General features: G+C 32.5%; 1 long non-coding RNA gene across 10 annotated transcripts in view; it reads left to right on the forward strand.

Moving 5' to 3' along the window:
* The window catches only part of LOC144291477 (uncharacterized), a 352892-nt gene that overhangs the window by 101328 nt on the left and 233835 nt on the right, over positions 1 to 17729 (forward strand). Inside the window, exon 2 of one of the 10 annotated variants that reach the window (XR_013358749.1) lies at positions 7882 to 7964. The exons of the other annotated variants lie outside the window; for them this stretch is intronic. This is a non-coding gene — a long non-coding RNA (uncharacterized LOC144291477). The remainder of the gene's footprint in view (positions 1 to 7881; positions 7965 to 17729) is intronic. 10 annotated transcript variants of the gene reach the window in all.

A 17729-nucleotide genomic window follows, 5' to 3' on the forward strand; every position in this document is an offset into this window, starting at 1 on the left:
GCAAGAGCTGGGCCTCTTCCAGTGCCTGCCACTTTGCTATGGCTTCCTGACCCCATTGGTGAGGTACTGTGGGGGGCTACTGCCAGGGGCTAAGGATGGGGTTCCAGTGGGCCTTGGAGGTCCCAGTCACTTACTGGCGACCTGTCTTACTGGCTTAATTTGGCTTCCTTGCCTGTACTTTTGTGTTATGGTACTTTTTCACCATCATGAATCTTCATCTGAAAACTACAATTAGACTTTTGTTGAATTCCTAAGGAACTAAATGGCTTTGATGAAGTTGTGAAATGCCTTTAAAGACTTTTAAGAAAGACGTGTGTTCTCAGAATGATTTGGCTTGGGCTTTGTATATATATTTTTTAATTCTATATTTAAAAAAATTCCCCAATTTCACAGAAAACATTCCTCAGGGATTTAACCAATATTCTTGGGGCTGATCCCCTACTGACTTGGTACAAATTAGGAAGGCAGCTATACTTTCCATACTTTCCAGTTTTGTTTCCACAGGCTCTGGATTCCCCACTACAATGCTCTTCTGAGCAATTGGGAACCAGTTCCCAGCCCACTAGCGTGAATGGCCATCTGAATTTTAGATGGGCCTGGAATGTCCTTTGATCACCAGTCTAACTGCTGTCCACAGCTATTATTACTTCGCAAAAATCTTTGTTATATTTTGTAAATGTCCTTCACTGCTCCTTCTTTTGTGGACAGGGGGAGGTATCCTGTTGCTAGAAAGGGTCATCCTGAGATAAAAAAAGGGAGTATGTTTATGTGTTTTAGTAATCCCTGAGAAATTTTCATTTAGCAGAGAACTAGTTTAACACTGACCATATAGAACTAGTTTAACACTGACCATATATAATAGTTTAACACTGACCATATAGAAACCTAACATTTAAACAAAATAATAGAGAATGGTGCTAAAAACTTACTTGTAGGTTAAAAAAAGTTTAGCATGCTCCCATGATCCATCAGGTATCAAGGTCTTAACAAACTCTGCTAAGAGGAGGGAAACCAGATTAGTTTCATTATGTGTGTTACTTTTCAAATCCCCAAAGATCACAGTTGACAATGAGGAAGGAAATTGGGACTGGCAGTAGAGAGTATTAGCATTTTATTCAGCACTTACGATCCTCTAGATGTTGTCATAGTTGAAGTTCTATTTCTTACTATAAATCTAGGAAGTCAATATTATTATTGCCAATATTTCCCTGTTTTACCAATACCTATGGATTATGTAAGTCATGCAAGGTGAGATAAATCCTTTAATTCTAGCCTCAGTGCTGATACTACTTAAAGGGACAATTGCAACCAACTTGTCATGCCTTAACTCCATAATGTTATCATTCAGGGTGAATCCTCTAAATCAACTCGAACCCCAATCACTCTACATTTTCTTGTCCTTCAGTCAGGTTCACCACCTAAATCTCTCTGCTGACCTCTCTTGAACTGACCACCTTTAAGAAGCTAACTATTATATTCATAATTTTTTCTCTGCGCGTTTCCATCAACTACTGACAGAATCAAATTTCCATCCCTCCACTCTCCTACAGCCTTTACAAAGGGTGATGGTGTTGGTATGGACATAGAACTGGAAATCTCATGTATTGCTGGAGGAAATATAAACTGGCACAACCAATCAGTCAAATGAGCCTCATGTAAGATCTATCATTAGGTATATTACCTTAGGTATACAACCAGCAAAATGTTGTTGGTCTTAACCAAAATACAAGTTTTAAAAACCTATAATATTTATAGTTTAGAATATTTTTATGTCTAGAGAATTCAAATGTCTACAACATAATAGAAAAGATAAATAATATGTGGTCTAATCATACAATGGAATTCCATCCAGCAAAGACCATTACAGGGGTATGGATGCATCCTATGAAAAACATGTTGAGTGAAATAAACCAGATATGATATTATATATATATTCTATATATGTAATATTATATATTTATAATATAATATATTATATTATATATTTATTATAATAATATTATATATTCATTATATATTTATAATATATATTCTCTATATATTATACTATATCATTATAATATAATATATATTATACATTATATATTATATCATTATAATATAATATATATTATACATTATATATTATATTATTATAATATAATATATATATTTTTAATATATATTCTATTATTCCTCTTACATGAAGGGAATGGATATCATTCGTGGTGTTTAGAAGTCAGGATAGTGTGACTCTTGGATAATAACTAGGATGGACATGAGTAAGGTATTTTGGGGTACTAGTAATGTTCAGTTTCTTGATTTTGGTCATTTACATGGATTCACATGCCTATAGAGAAAGGAATAATATTTATTACTTTAGGAGGTATCTGTTTTGTCTCAGTGTTTTGATAAACAAAAGTTTCTAATTAATCGAATTTACCAAACTTTGTATTTATGGTAAGCATCTTTGTGTTCTGTTTAAAAAAATTTTGCTTATTCCACTGTCAGGAAGATATTCTTATATCTAAAGATATTCTTACATCTACAAGGTTTTTAAGATAACTTCCACTTTGCAATCTGTAATACTTCTGAGCTGCATGCATGTATGTACACGTGCGTACGTGTGTATAGATTTAGAGAGGTCAATATACATATTCAATAAGTGTCACTTTTGTTGTGAGTCAGGGGTGGATCTGTTTCTATACATATTTTGTTTTAATTCGTGCCACTACCACACTATCTTTTTAACACAGGTTAAATAGTTGTTACTATTTGGTATTACAATTCTGTCAGTAATACTCTTTAAGTTTTACTTGTCTTTTCTGGCTCTTTTCACTTTTACAAGAATTTTAAAATCTTTACAATTCATTTGCAAATTTCCATTTGTAGGGTTTGAATAAATTTTGATTGCTATTGAGCTGATTCTATTGATTACATTTTAGAAAGTCAATATCTATAAAATATTGAAACTTGCAATCTATGTATTTAGGTCTTCTTTATTGTGCCCTTTTAATATTATATACTTATCAGTGTCAAGATCTTATGTAATTTAGATTTAGTGCTAAGAATTTATCATGTTCATATGTAATGATATATCTTTTTAAAGATTTATTTATTTGACAGTGAAAAAGAGAGAGAGAGTTGGGGGGGGAGTAGAAGGGGGAAAAGCAGAGAGTCAGGGAGAGGAACAAGCAGATTCAGCGCTGAGCTTGACATGGGACTTGATGCCACGGACCCTGAGATCACAACCTGAGTTGAAACCAAGGATCAAACACTTAACCAACTGAGCAACCGAGTCACCCTCATATGTAATGATATTTTAAATATTTAAACTCTGATTTTCCCATCATTTGTTCCTGGTGTATAGAAATTCTATTGATTTTGTATGCTGAATCCATGTCCAATATTTATTTCTTTTACTTATATTTTTTTTTACCTGAATACAATGATGAGGATCTCAACTACACTATTGACAAATGGGGCTTTTTTGTTTCATTCCCAAACTCAAAGAAAATGTTTACTATTCATTGCATGTGATGTTTGCCAATTTTGCCGTAAAGTAACAGATTAAAGAAATTATCTTCTATGTTGGTTTACTAAATAAATTTTTAAAAATCATGAATAGTTGTTTAATTTTCTCCAAAGTTTGACTTGCAATTATGAAGGAAAGCATATACATTTTCTGCTTTTCTCAAGTAATATAGTAAAGCATATTGGCTGATAAACTAACGTTGCATTTCTGAAACAACCCTGGTTTGATTATGATGTGTTCTCTTTTATATGTACATCTTGATTTTACTTGCTTATAACTTGATATGGTTTGTTTGGTTGTTTGGTGTGTGTGTGTGTGTGTGTGTGTGTGTGTGTGTGTGTGCATGCACCTTATCTTTCTGACATCCATGGGATCTGTAGTGATGTCACTCTTTAATTTTACTTTTTCTTATCTTGTTAACTTGGCTACACAATTATGATTTTATTGAACTTTTCAATGAATCAGATTTTGGTTTCGTTGATTTTCTGTAATTGATTTCTTGCATTCAATTGCAATTGTTTCTGCTTTAATTCTTATTATTCCTTTTCTTCTGCCTGATTTAATTTTAGCTTCCTCTACTTTTCTAGTTTCCTAAGTTGAGGGCTTAGATTATTAATATTAGATCTTTCTTCTTTTCTAATATATGTATTCAGTTTGATAAATTTCCCTGTAAGCATTGCTGTTGCTGCATTCCACAAAATTTTAGTTGTATTTTATTTGTATTTAGATTAAAGTATTTTTAAGATTTTCTTGAAATTTATTTTTTGACTTGTGTTTTTCAGAAGTATATTGCTTGATTTCCAAGTACTTGGGAAATTTTCCAGCTATTTCTCAGTTATTGATTTCTAGTTTAATTCTATTGTGGTCGAAGAATAGACAATATCGTTTCTATTCTTTTGAATTTGTTAAGGCATCTTTTATCTTATGAGTTCTTTTATATCCTTTTAAAATTTAGTATTAAGGTTACTAGGCATCATAAAATTTGCTAAGAGACTTTTTTCTAATCAGCGGAAGACTAGTATTATATTTTTGTCTCTGTAAATGATTGGAATTTTTTTTAAGATTTTATTTATTTATTCATGAGAGACAGAGAGAGAGAGAGGCAGAGACATAGGCAGAGGGAGAAGCAGGCTCCATGCAGGGAGTCCATTGTGGGACTTGATCCCTAAACTCCATGATCAGGCCCTGAGCTGAAAGCAGAGCTCAACTGCTGAGCCACGTAGGCATCCCAATTGAAAAAATTTAACTGCTGAAATATCTGGGCCTCCTTTTCTTTATGCCAGCAATTTGTAATAAGATATTCAATAGCATATAGTGTTCAGATTTTTCTATGTTTTCTTCTGCCAATTTTGTTTAGTTGTAGGATTTTTAAGGTATCTGTCCCTTTTTTTATTTTATCAAATGTGTTATTTTTAAGTTTTTATTCTTTTGATGCCTGTAGAATCTGTATTGATGCCCCCATTTTTATTTCTAATAATAGTAATTATGCTTTTTCTCTCCTCTCACTCACTTTCTCTCTATCTAGCTTTTCTAGAATTTCATTATGTTGTATTAATCAGTTTTTAATTTGTAGGTATTTCTACTTGTACATTTGTTTTCTTTTCATTTGTATATGTTCCTATTTTTACTACTTCCTTCCTTGTAGTTGTGCTTACCTTTTTCTTTTAGAGAATGTTTCATGTGTCCCCTACACTTTAATCGTTTTCTTTTTGTTCTATTTCTGTGCTTTAATTTAGATATTTTTACTGATCTGTTGTTCCTGTGCATCTAACATGCCAATAGTCCATTTATTAAGGTAATTTCAAATATGGTTATTTTCACTTCTATGATGTTTATTTGATTTTTTTGTGCATTCAGATCTTTCGCAATATTCATTTTTTGTGGACAGCCCAGGTGGCTCAGAGGTTTAGCGCCACCTTCAGCCCAGGACCTGGTCCTGGAGACCTGGGATCAAGTCCCATGTCAGGCTCACTGCATAGAGCCTGCTTATCCCTCTACCTGTGTCTCTGTCTCTGTCTCTGTCTCTCTCTCTCTCTCTCTCTCTGTCTCGAATGAATGAATGAATGAATAAAATCTTTTTAAAAAATCTTTTTTTTGTTTATTTCATCCATTCTTTCCTCTATTATTTTAGATATATAAGTTTTGAAGTCCTTGTTTGAGTAGCTCTAATTCCTAAATCACCTCAGTATCTACATCTATGACATGGTTTTATCTTGAATACTATTATATATTGACAAAATTTTGTTGCCTTGCAATACATCTAATGCTCTTTATTATCCATTGGATATTTTGCATAAATTAGCCACAGAACATGATGTTATTTTTCCTCAAAAACCATTCCTTATTTCTTATAATAGAAATTTGAGGCTGATCACCTCAGTCTTGCCAGAAATGAACATGGACCTGAGTTAAATTACCATTTAGCAAAATTACATCTGGTTCATCTTTAGGATGTGGCCCTCTAAGAATTTCAATTGAAATCTATTAAGCCTTCCTTCCCTTAGCCTTGCAAGGCCATGGGCAATTCATTTCAACTCTCCATAACGTTTTCAGCAAAGCTTTTTAGCTTTTTCCCCATGCTTATTCAAAATTTAGTACAAATTTTGAGAGAGAACAGCTGTGTTTTGAGACTGCTCCATTCCTTAATTCAGTCACTTCAACCCAGAGTGGAGTTCTAAAATCTCTACTCATTTCAATGTAACCCAACATAAGCATCTGCCAGTAGGCCAGTCTGTTTTCTTGTGCTTTTGTTGTATCTATAATCATTATACAGCCACATTCTATCAGTATTTACTCTAGAGCTTTCATCTCTTGGATATTTGACTTTCATGGACAGTATTATGTTATTTTATAGTTGACATTTTCAAAGAGATTTTAATATATAAAATAAGTCATGTAGTATAGCAAAATTTTCCTGTGAATTACAGGTATGCATCTTCTGTTTTATATCTTTCATATTCAATTAGAACATACTGTCTGAAGTGATCCATTTACAGTAGGATTGTAAGATAAAGTAATTTTATAAAACTAAATATAATCTATCAAAAAATTATTGGTAGTAATATGTAACTGGAGCTAATATATAATTTCTTGTTTGGAAAAATGACATTATGAAGATGTCATTTTATTAAAATATTAATTTAAATGTAAAGTTTCATATAATTTACAGATTATTTGAATGGTGCCCTAAATTCCTAGTTCTAAACATATACATGCTGTGGTTACCATAGATTTATTCTAACAACCTGATTATCCTACTCTTAAATAAGGTGTGATCTGCAAAATTGAACACTAAGTTATGTCACTGAATGACTGATTAAAGTCATGTCTTAAGAGGTCCTGAGTGACTGGCACATTCCAGATATATAGAGCAAAACGTGGGTATTCTATCAGTTTTTAAATGAATACTCAACTGTTATATTTTGTTCTTAAGTAGATAAATGAGGATAGAATTTAGAGAGCAAATAGAAGGGGTTTTGTAGTAGTAAAGAAAATTTGTCAAATAGAGAAAAAAGGAAGTAGACACAGAATAGCTAACGTTAGGTGCATAATGTGGAGGTGAGAGCTTATTGTGAATGTTTCTTCTTCAATCTTCTTGGGGAAATATCAGACACAATCAGCTGAGTGTGAGGATGGGCTAATTGGTAGTAGAGAAAGAAGAAATTATTAATTAGGCATCTCTAAGAGTTCAGTAGTGAGTGGACTGCAAATATATAGCATGAATGGTGGACAAAAATGAAGATCATAAGATTGATTATCATGAATTTAAAGTGAGATCTGTCAAAAATGTTCAACCATGATCAACTGCATGGGTGCAGACAAGAAATAGATGAGTGCTGAATGTAAGGTTTTATTTTACTTACACAAGTGTGATGTATTAAAGTATAATGAAGCAAAAACAAGCAAGCAAGGAAGTCGAGCTATATCTATGTACATAGTTGCAGTTACTAACTAAGATGTAAGCTTGTTAAGGAATGAAATGATACTATGTGGTTGGTGAAAGATAAAGGACAGAGAATCAATAGAAAGTCAGTCCAAATGTGAATCAAATTTTGTTGGAGTTAGTCACTATAGGGAATGAGATAGAAACTAAATGTGGTTAGTCAGAGAGGTAAATGGCTGAAATCAAGATTATGAAGGAAATCTAGTTTGTTATTGATCAAGTGACCATATTATTTATCACACAATTAGGGGCATTTTTAGTCACAGGATACATTCCATGTAGAATTACCCAAGATATTGATCTGAGGTGGCCAGTGGAATAAATAGGTCAACTGGGCATTTAGAGGGCAAGAGGGAAAAGATTTATGATGGAAAGATCAGGCTTGGTATAACCCACTAGTGATTAGCATAGAATTTTCTTGCAGATAGAGGTTAAACCTGAAACAAAAATCTCCAAAGAAAGTGGGAGAAACCATGGACCATCAGATGACTGCAACAAAGACTAAAAGTGAACCATGTAAAATTAAGAGCTAGAAGTGTCAGACTTTTTTGCTTTTTGTTTATTTAACAGCTATGTGTTCAGCAATCTATATTCTCCACTATAACTAAATGAATAAATATATTTTAATATTTATTGTTGTAGAGATAATGTCAAATAATTGCTTAATTAATGTATGCTGAATAAATTAATCAATTAAATGAAACATTGCATATGACCATGTATTTTTCATGTAATGCCGTAAATATGTTTGGATCAAATTTTGTAATGATGAAAATTATTTCCAAAAAGAGGATATTGGGATCCCTGGGTGGCGCTGCGGTTTAGCGCCTGCCTTTGGCCCAGGGCGCGATCCTGGAGACCCGGGATCGAATCCCACGTCGGGCTCCCGGTGCATGGAGCCTGCTTCTCCCTCTGCCTGTGTCTCTGCCTCTCTCTCTCTCTCTCTCTGTGTGACTATCATAAATAAATAAATAAATAAAAAACAAAAAAAACAAAAAGGGATATTATTATTACATGATGTGGATTCATTTTATCTTAAAGTAGGCTTCACAGTCCGTGTGGAATCCAATGCAGGGCTTGAACTAATGACCCTGAAATCAAGATCTGACTTGAGATCAAGAGTCTGACACTCAACCAACTCAGCCACTCGGGTGCCTCGCTGTGGAGTCATTTTAAACTGCAGACATATCTATTTTTACCTCATGACTCTGCTACAAAAATCGTAGGTTGAAACCACCTAATTTATCAAATCAATTTCAGGCATTATGATTGCTTTAAAAATGGAACTGGGTTCATCTCAATGGAGTTAAGGGAAAGCATGGACAAAATGCAATCTATTAAGAGGGCTCGGCTATGGCTCAGCTACAGAATTTCACATAATATCGATGTCTAATAATTTTCAGGTTTAACATTAGGCAACATCACTGTACAATCAACCATGGTAGGAATTAGTCCTATCACATTAAAAATCAAATGTGTCCTTTTCTTTCTTGAACTAGATAACCACTCATAAGACAAATAAGAATGTCTTCTTAATATTACCCAGATTCACCACCTCACTGGTTACATTTAGCGAGAATTACAATGATGTTTTACTTGTAATATTTTCTCTTGTTAATGATTATGGAATTGGAGTATGCGGATATCTGACATTGCACTTAGGTCAACAGTTGCTCTCTACTTTGAGAATCCATCCCAAAAGGAAACAATTATTTTTCTTTTGCTAGATCAAGGAACACTACATTCATCAAACCAACATTAAAAAGGTTCATGCATCAAACTTCATATTTAATTGTTTAAAACTATATTCCTTTGAGAGTAAAGTCTCTCCTTGGATGAGCCTGGGTTGCTACAAGAGAAGTGAAGGAGAAATTCATGAATGTCCCTTGTGCCTTCAGCCTTCATTTAACAGGAGAAACTCTATGTAAATCCTTTTCATGTGGAAGTTTTACACATTTGTGTTAAAATACTGTGTTGTTTGATGTCCTTTAGTGGCATTTGTCTTCATTTCCCTTACTCCTACTGCTGTATGTTTAGTGATAGATAAGAGTGTCAAACTCTTGGATTTATCATAAATAAAGGACCAGTTTGGGCTGTTTATTTATTCTAATGTTGTTGGTTTATTGCTTATGAATTCTAAGAACTTGGTATATTTGATTTAAAATAGATGTAATTCATAAGATAAATGCTATTTTTTTCATAAATGTGAAGAGTTATATTGTTGAACTTGAAGCAGATTTACTCTGACTCTGAAGAGATTAGAATTACACTTAGCAAGTAGAAGTTTCAGGAACCTGATTTAGCTCTATATAACAAATATTGTGTGTTTTTTTTAAAGTATAGTACTGAATAAAAAAGAAATGAGATGCTTTCTTTGATAGAGAGTTCTTTGTCACTATACCTATTCTGCAGGGATGTATGGGGACTTTACTGAATTCACGGTTAGAGCAGAGAATTTTACAGATTTCTTCTGAGTCTAAAACTCTGTGAGTTGTCTTCATCTAAATTAGACTATTTAATTACTTGTTTAATGAACTTAATACATGTAATTTGATTTTACAGATTATATGAATAAGCCCATCTGCTTATCTGATAAAAAGTCTAAACCCTTACATTGGTTACCAAGATGTTAATTTTATTACATATACCTAAATTCATTTGCCCACATTTTATTGATGAAATGGGAGTAGATGTGTTTTAGATTAACTTTTTTAATTAACATTTTTTAATAGATGGTAACATTTGCTCACCTTGAATGAATAAACCCCTATTTGTATGTAAGTGAAACATTATTTTTAAAATTTCTATTTTGCTTCAAATGTTCAATTTAAATTAAAAAAAATATTTTAAAAATTGGCTCAATTACCAAAATAGGTCTTAAGAAATAGTAAAGTCCAGAGTAAGGAAAATTCTTTTGTTCCTATCACACTACTTCCTTGAGATTTAAGTGACTTTCTTGTAAGGAAGTTTAACTTCTTGCATGCCCACTGGGATGCTATGAAGCCATAAACCAAAAAATCTATGACTACTTCCAAGATGGCAATGTGTAGACTTAATTCCATTGTTTAAGTTGACATATCTCACAACACTCAAGCATTCTGTGAATCAGTGCTACCAAATCTCTACGCTTTAAATCACTGTTTAAGTAATCCACATGTTTCTTTCTAAGAGCTAAGCCTAAGGCTTGACAGAAATCTGAGGTATAAGATCATTTACCTCCAAGAAGCTGCTTAATCAAACAATCAAGGGATTTGATGACATGAACACAGTCCCTAATATCCTATAAAAAGATGAGAAAGTTGAGATCTCACCAGTGCTGTATTTTTGCAATCCTTTATGGTTGACATATCTTACAGAAGACAGAGGAGTACTAAAATATAAAATCACTCGTTTTAATCTCTGCCAGGATTATTTCTTTTTAAAAGCATATTATTTGAATTTTCAACTTCCAGTACACCAAAGGATAGTACAGATGCCAAAACATTCAAAAAGATAAGTTTTCAAGTGTCAGAAAGGTATGCAATTTTTGGATATTATCAGACTCAGCAGACAGCCAGTCTGAGAAAGAAATGTGTGATCTCCACATACTTAAATGCTTCACAGAAGCAAAAATAGTAAATTGATTAGAGAAGCTACATTTTGGAATGATAGCAATACAATTTATTCTATCAGTGAATGTTAAAGAATATTTTCTCTAAACGCACACTTTCTGTTTTTAATTATTTTTCACATGAAAATAATATAAATTTCACTTTAAAAACATATAATTTGTTTCAGGCTAGATATTTTTATGGTGGAATGGTCAAAATATTGTAATTTTGAATTGTTTTGATACATCTGAGTGCTTCTACAGGCACTATCATACTAATTGATATGTAATTCATGATTTCTCATATCGTGTAGTAATTATTTTAAAAGCACATTTTAATTGGTTTATGTATTGACTTATCATTTACTCATAAATGTATTTAATAATCCAGTATATATTGGGCACGGGTTTAGGATACAAGATAAATGTGTTTGAAGTTTTGGTCAAAGGAAAAAAAAGTCATTAATGTATAAACCAGGAGAGTTATAAAATAATTTTAACTTTTCTTCAGTTAGATCAAATGATTTATTTTATTCTTACAGTCAATACTGTTGAAAGATTATATATTTGAACTGAATTACTTTATCCAAATTTCTAATTTAGTGAGGTTGATAGTTTAGGGCAGGAATTGGACCTTTCTCTACCCTTATTTCAGACTTGCTTCCTCTAGTATGAATATTTAAGTCATGTGATAATAACCAAAACAGATGATATAAAAGTGACATATGAAACTTCTTAAAAAAGTAATTTTATTTACTTGAATTAATAATTCTAGATACTTAAAAACATTTTCCCACTATTTTTATTTCCATCATCGGTCCCACTTGTGTCAAAAAACATTTTAATCATCTGTTTAAAGTAAGTCATTATGGCTAGGTAGATTGATGGATAAATACCCTGACCCCCCAAGACATGGGAAATAATGCAAAGTCAAGTGGCAGAGCATGGAGTGCTAAGAAAGAGGAAAAAAAAAAAGAGTTGGGGACAGTAATTCTATCTACCACAGAACTAAAAAATCTTGTTAGTGATTATTTTATATTTCAAAATAAACACTTCTTCTAGGATTAAGTGAACCCTTAGGGTTTATTGCTCTGAATAAAAACATGAATCTTTACAGCACAAAAAGAAATTAGTCAAAATCTCCATCAGAATTTTAACTGAGCATGATCCTGCTCAACTGGCTTCACTGCATATTGAAATAGTCCCAGGTATCCTACACAATGAGTATGACCAAAGATTTTATTAATTTTTTCAAGTTTTTATTTAAATTCCAGTTAGGCATATTAATTTTGTATAGTCAAGATATGGAAGCTGGCAATGATTAAACAAAAGTTATGTTGCTCTCCTTGATTGGAAGTATACTACTTAATTTTACTACAAGAAATTAGATTTTAATAAGCATTCTACAATAATAGAAAAAAGTCTCAATTCATTTTTTAAATGAGCATTAACATATATAAAGCCCTTTGTATTCATTGTAATAGTTCATCAGTATATGATCCCATTGGATTATATTGTTGCTGTTACTGTTATTCTATTTTCCAGGCAAGGGTAAAAGAAACACAACCACTGTAAATTATTTGCCTCAGTTCAAAGTTCTACTAATGTGTTGATATAAAAGTCTAGATAGCAAAATATAATTAAAGCTATAATTCAGCTTTAGACCTATGTAGTAACAATTATATATCATAATTGAAATTTTGATAATAGTAGAATATGAGGAAATAGGCAGTACCATTTTGATAACCTGTCATTTTAGTATTTTATTTTATTTTATTTTTAAGATTTTATTTATTTATTCATGAGAGACACACAGAGAGAAGCAGAGACACAGGCAGCAGGAGAAGCAGGCTCCATGCAGGGAGCCCAATGTGGGACTCGATCCCGGGACTCCAGGATAACGCCCTGGGCCAAAGGCAGGTGCTAAACTGCTGAGCCACCCAGGGATCCCCTCTGGCATTTTAATTAAATTGAACAGGCACATATTATTTCATGCAACATTTCACCCAGTAGGAATTTTTTTCACATCTTTACTGTAAACTGTCTAAAGATGCTCATTAATTAAGGTTCTTTAGAATATTATTTGTAATAACTCACAAAATATAAATAACACAAACATTTAGTAGAGGGCTAATTAAATTCTTGATAACTAATGTGGACTTTAAATGACTCTAAAAATTAAAATAAAAAATAATAAATGACTCTACCGTTGTAATACAATGTCTTTAGGATATATAGATATATTAAAAGATTTATGTATTTATTTTAAGAGAGAGAGCACAAGTAGGAAGAGAAAGAGAGACAGAGAGAATAGCAGTCTCCCCACTGGAGTGTGGAGCCCACCACAGGGCTGTACCTCAAGACCCTGAGATCATGACCTGAACCGAAATTGAGTCCAGCACTTAACTGAGACACCCAGGTGCCCCTTTAGGATATATTATTAATTAAATTAAAAGGCAGTATTCTGAAAATGTGAATGGTCCATTCCCACTTTATAAAAATGAAACATAATCATAGGCAAATGCTATGTGTTAATACATATGATGTTTTTTTATGCTGTTTATGTTTTGAGAATGGAATTATGGATCTAGATTGGGAAAATGGCTCACATTTTTGTACACATTTTTAATATTTAGTATTTAATAGGTGCAAGAGTTATTTCATGATAAAAAGGAGAAAATAGTAATAATTTCAATAAAAGCAATTCAGTGTTATATGCCGAACACTGTACTAGCATTTTATATTCAATATAATTTAATCCTCAGACCACTTAAGGTAGGTAACATTATTATCGCATTATCCTCATTGTAAAGAGGAGATGAGGTAGAAGGGCAAGAAGTTAAATACCTAAACACCAATTAAACAGCCAGAAGTGCTAGGTTGAGGAGGCCAGGTATATCTCATTCCCAAGTTTGTGCTTTTAAGTACTTCATTCAAATTTCAGAAATCAAAATAATATCTAATGTGGAAGAATAGAATTCATATGACAAGCTCCTGACTTACTTTTCATTTAACCTTACTTGCCTGACACTTACACAGAAGGAACCAGTGATCGCTTCTCGGCCTTTTGGCTAAGATCAAGTGTAGAAGGAACCAGTGATTTTGTATAAATTAGAGATAAATTGGCACCTGGGAAAATTAAGTAATTTTTTTTTCTATGTCTGTAGGTGTAATCTGAGTATTTCGTTCTTTGAAGAGAGATGGAGAAGAACCAATGTTGGCTTACAAATATAAGGTTCTCTCATTTTCTGGCATGACCTGTGAAATGTCTTAATTTGTATACTTATGTCTTTCCAATCCTAGTGCAAAGAGCTCAATACATGTTGATCCTAAAACAAGTAATCATTTTAAATATAAATTATTTTTATTTTCTCTATAAGAGACAAACATTTTGACACATTCATCTGTTCTTTAAAGCTTATCTTAGTAGTGGAAGCATCTGTGAAAAAACCAAACAGCTGTGAATCTAAATATAGAAACAGATTCGGGCTTTGCAACATAAAGGTTGGAAATGTGCTGCTGCTCAACACATGAAACTATAAATGACAGTGCTATATGTTATAGAGATTGCAATTTTAGAAATTCAACTTAATGCTAATTTATCTCACAGGGAGATGTTTATTATTCATAGTCACATATATTGCCCTATATTTTTCTAGTGGGAATATGTCCACATGTGACATACCTCAAAAGAAAAGCTGATGAACGATATATTTAGTTTTTGTTTGTTTTCCTCTTTCTTTTTTAATACATGTGATCCCTCAGGGCACAAAAATGCTACTTTTTAAATGGTAAAAGAAGAGCAAAGTTTAAGGAAATTCCAGCTAAAACAATCCAATTAATATGAACCTAAATTAAGCATTGTATTTTAAAGAATTAAAAAATTAGAAACGAACTTCCTAAAGAAAAATATTCTGTTTGCTTTCTGAAAATAGGATTATATCTATTTCCCTCTTTATTTCATAGCCAACATAACCCCATATGAATTAAATTCAGAGATAGGAATATGTGAAAAAAGAATTTGCTTACAAAAATGCAATGATATTTATATTGTTATATGTGCTAAGATAGAAAAATGTACTCATTTATTTCAGCAATGGAGACTGAAATATCTTAAAACTGTATCAATAAACTAAAAAGTCATTAATCAAACACCCTGTTTTTCCAATCATTCAGATTTTTTGACATTTCTCTACAAAAGTGATAATGAACATCTGGTTTTATATGGTTAATGAGTGTGAAATGATATTGAATTTCTTTTTACCCAGGGCTCCCTGTCATTTTCCTATACACATTCAAGAAATAATGTATAAAAATATAGCTATTTGTAATGCAGACATTAATGTGAAATGGTCACAGTGCAACTTTCTAGCGTTGTCATTACTGGTGTATTTTTCAGGGTTTGGAAAAACTCTTACAGATTTAATCCATGTGACTACCAAAAAATATGTTAAAATGAAATCCAGGGGCTTAGAGCAGTAGAATACCAATGTATTTACCCATTGTTATCATAGAAATTGCACTAGTGGAGAGAATCCTATAACAAAGTTATGGAAAAAATTGTAAAATATATTTACAATTTATGATTTAAAATATATTACTGTACCTTTTCATGGAAGAGGAAGACTATACAAATGTATATATTGGGTAATGCATTTATTAAGGAGGGTAAAGAAAAGAATGGAGAAGAAAAATTAAATTCCATTGAACACTATGTGTTTTATATGCCTGAAAACATAGCATTTGTTTTATACTTTATAATTTAAAAATAAGGAAATTTAAGGGACAAGAAGTTAAGTGTCTTTCCCATGAACACATAAGTAATAAAACACAAAATCTGACCCAACTCTATTTCATTTCAAAGCCCTTTTTCTTTTTCATTTCTCTTGATAGCTCATATTAAAACAGCATGGATTCCCAGAAGAGAGATTAACAGTAGAAAATGAACACAGGAAAAGGTTTAGAAGCAGTGCCAAGTGTATGTGGCTATTTAAAATATAGTAAAAGTATTGTTGTACATTGGACAATAATTCTGTAAATACTCTGGTATATTTAGTCAGCCCTGTATTTCCTTAAAATATGGTTGAGGCCCATATGCATAAGGACTACCAGGGGTGTTTGTTTTAGAATCATATTCTGGGTCCTACACCAAATCAATTAATCAAAATCTTTGATATTAAAATATGGTCATTTAGAGATTGTAAAAGTAATTCTGTAATTCACTGTTTAAACACAAACACACACAAATAAGCATGAACTGGTTGTCCATCAATATAAATGAATTATTGAAAGTTATCAACTTTCTAATTTTGGATAAAATAAAATGTTTTTGAGCAAAAGAGATAATGACACTGAATTTATAGTAAAAAACTACTTAAGTAAAAATGTACATGCATGCTTGTTTACAAATGTGTTATGTTTTATGTATGAATGTATGTTGAGCAAGCATGATCAGTGAGCATAATAAATACATATTATATTCTTGCATCTACTACTTATTCTGTAGTAGATCTTTGGCCCTGGGTAAAGACTTAATAGATAATCTTATGGTCACTTAAAAATCTTGAAAAAGTCTCAATCAGAAACCAGTCCAACATATTAAGCAGTACTTCAATCTACAAGTTAAGCCAAATCTATGAAGTAAAGCCCAAGTTGAAGAGAATCTGTAGGTAGGGAAGAAGAATGTGGTGGTGGGCTTTTGCTTTGTTCCTCTGATGTGACTCACCTAGACCTAACTGGACTGTCAGTGCCTTTTGAGGTTTCTTGTGGGAATGGAAAAAACAAGAGAAGTAACAAGGATTTTCCTATTTGCTGATGGATTTCTGCTCTTTGGGTCTGGCAATGTTTAAAGTTGATTTCTCTGCTTAATGAGGTAAATAAAGACAAGGAGGAAGAAGGCCTTAAGTGGAAGGGAGAGTTGAGATACGAACTTTTCACACCTTGGCCTGGAAAGAATTATGTTGGTCAAAACTCAGCTTCTACTTCATAAGAAAGAAATTAATGTCTGCCAGCCATGTGAGAAGTAACATGTCTGGATGACCAACCATTGTGGTGAGCCAGAGACTGAAGCACCTCCCAGAACTTGGGACTCTTAGTGCTCAAAAAGAAGAGTCCCACACAAGCTGGGACAAGTTGGCCGTCCTACTTTTAAGTCTAGAGCCTTTTCTTGGAAATTTAGAAATAAATAAATAAATAAAGTTGATTTCTCTCCCTGTGCTTTTTAGATTTATTAAATACTTTTCTACTCCATTCCTTTGGTCTCACTTCAGCCCTGGTTGTCCATTTCACCAATATTCCGGTTGTTAAAGTCTACTGGCTTCAGTTCTATCAGACAGTGTTTTTTACCCAACCTTTGCACTGACAAAATTTCTTACCCAATCTTTTCACTGACAGGTTTTCACTGTAGGGTCTTCAGCTTTTTCAGGCATGAGAAAAACAATTGTCTTACATGCTTTCTAAAAAGCGCTCTGAGTGATGGCAAGGAAGCACCACTTACTAGGCTCTGGAATTATAAGGAGGTGAGAAAAGGGAATTAGAAGGAGGTGGTGAGAAAGGGGAATGAGGTGGTAAGAAAAGGAATCATATCCTGGCATCAACTCCCTGAAAAATAAATTCCAAAAGTCCTAATTTGTTATCCAAATATTGATTTTTTTATTTTTTTAAATTTTAATAAAAATCTTATA

The sequence above is a fragment of the Canis aureus genome, chromosome 20, assembly GCF_053574225.1.
Source record: "Canis aureus isolate CA01 chromosome 20, VMU_Caureus_v.1.0, whole genome shotgun sequence".
Classification (NCBI taxonomy): Eukaryota; Metazoa; Chordata; class Mammalia; order Carnivora; family Canidae; genus Canis; species Canis aureus.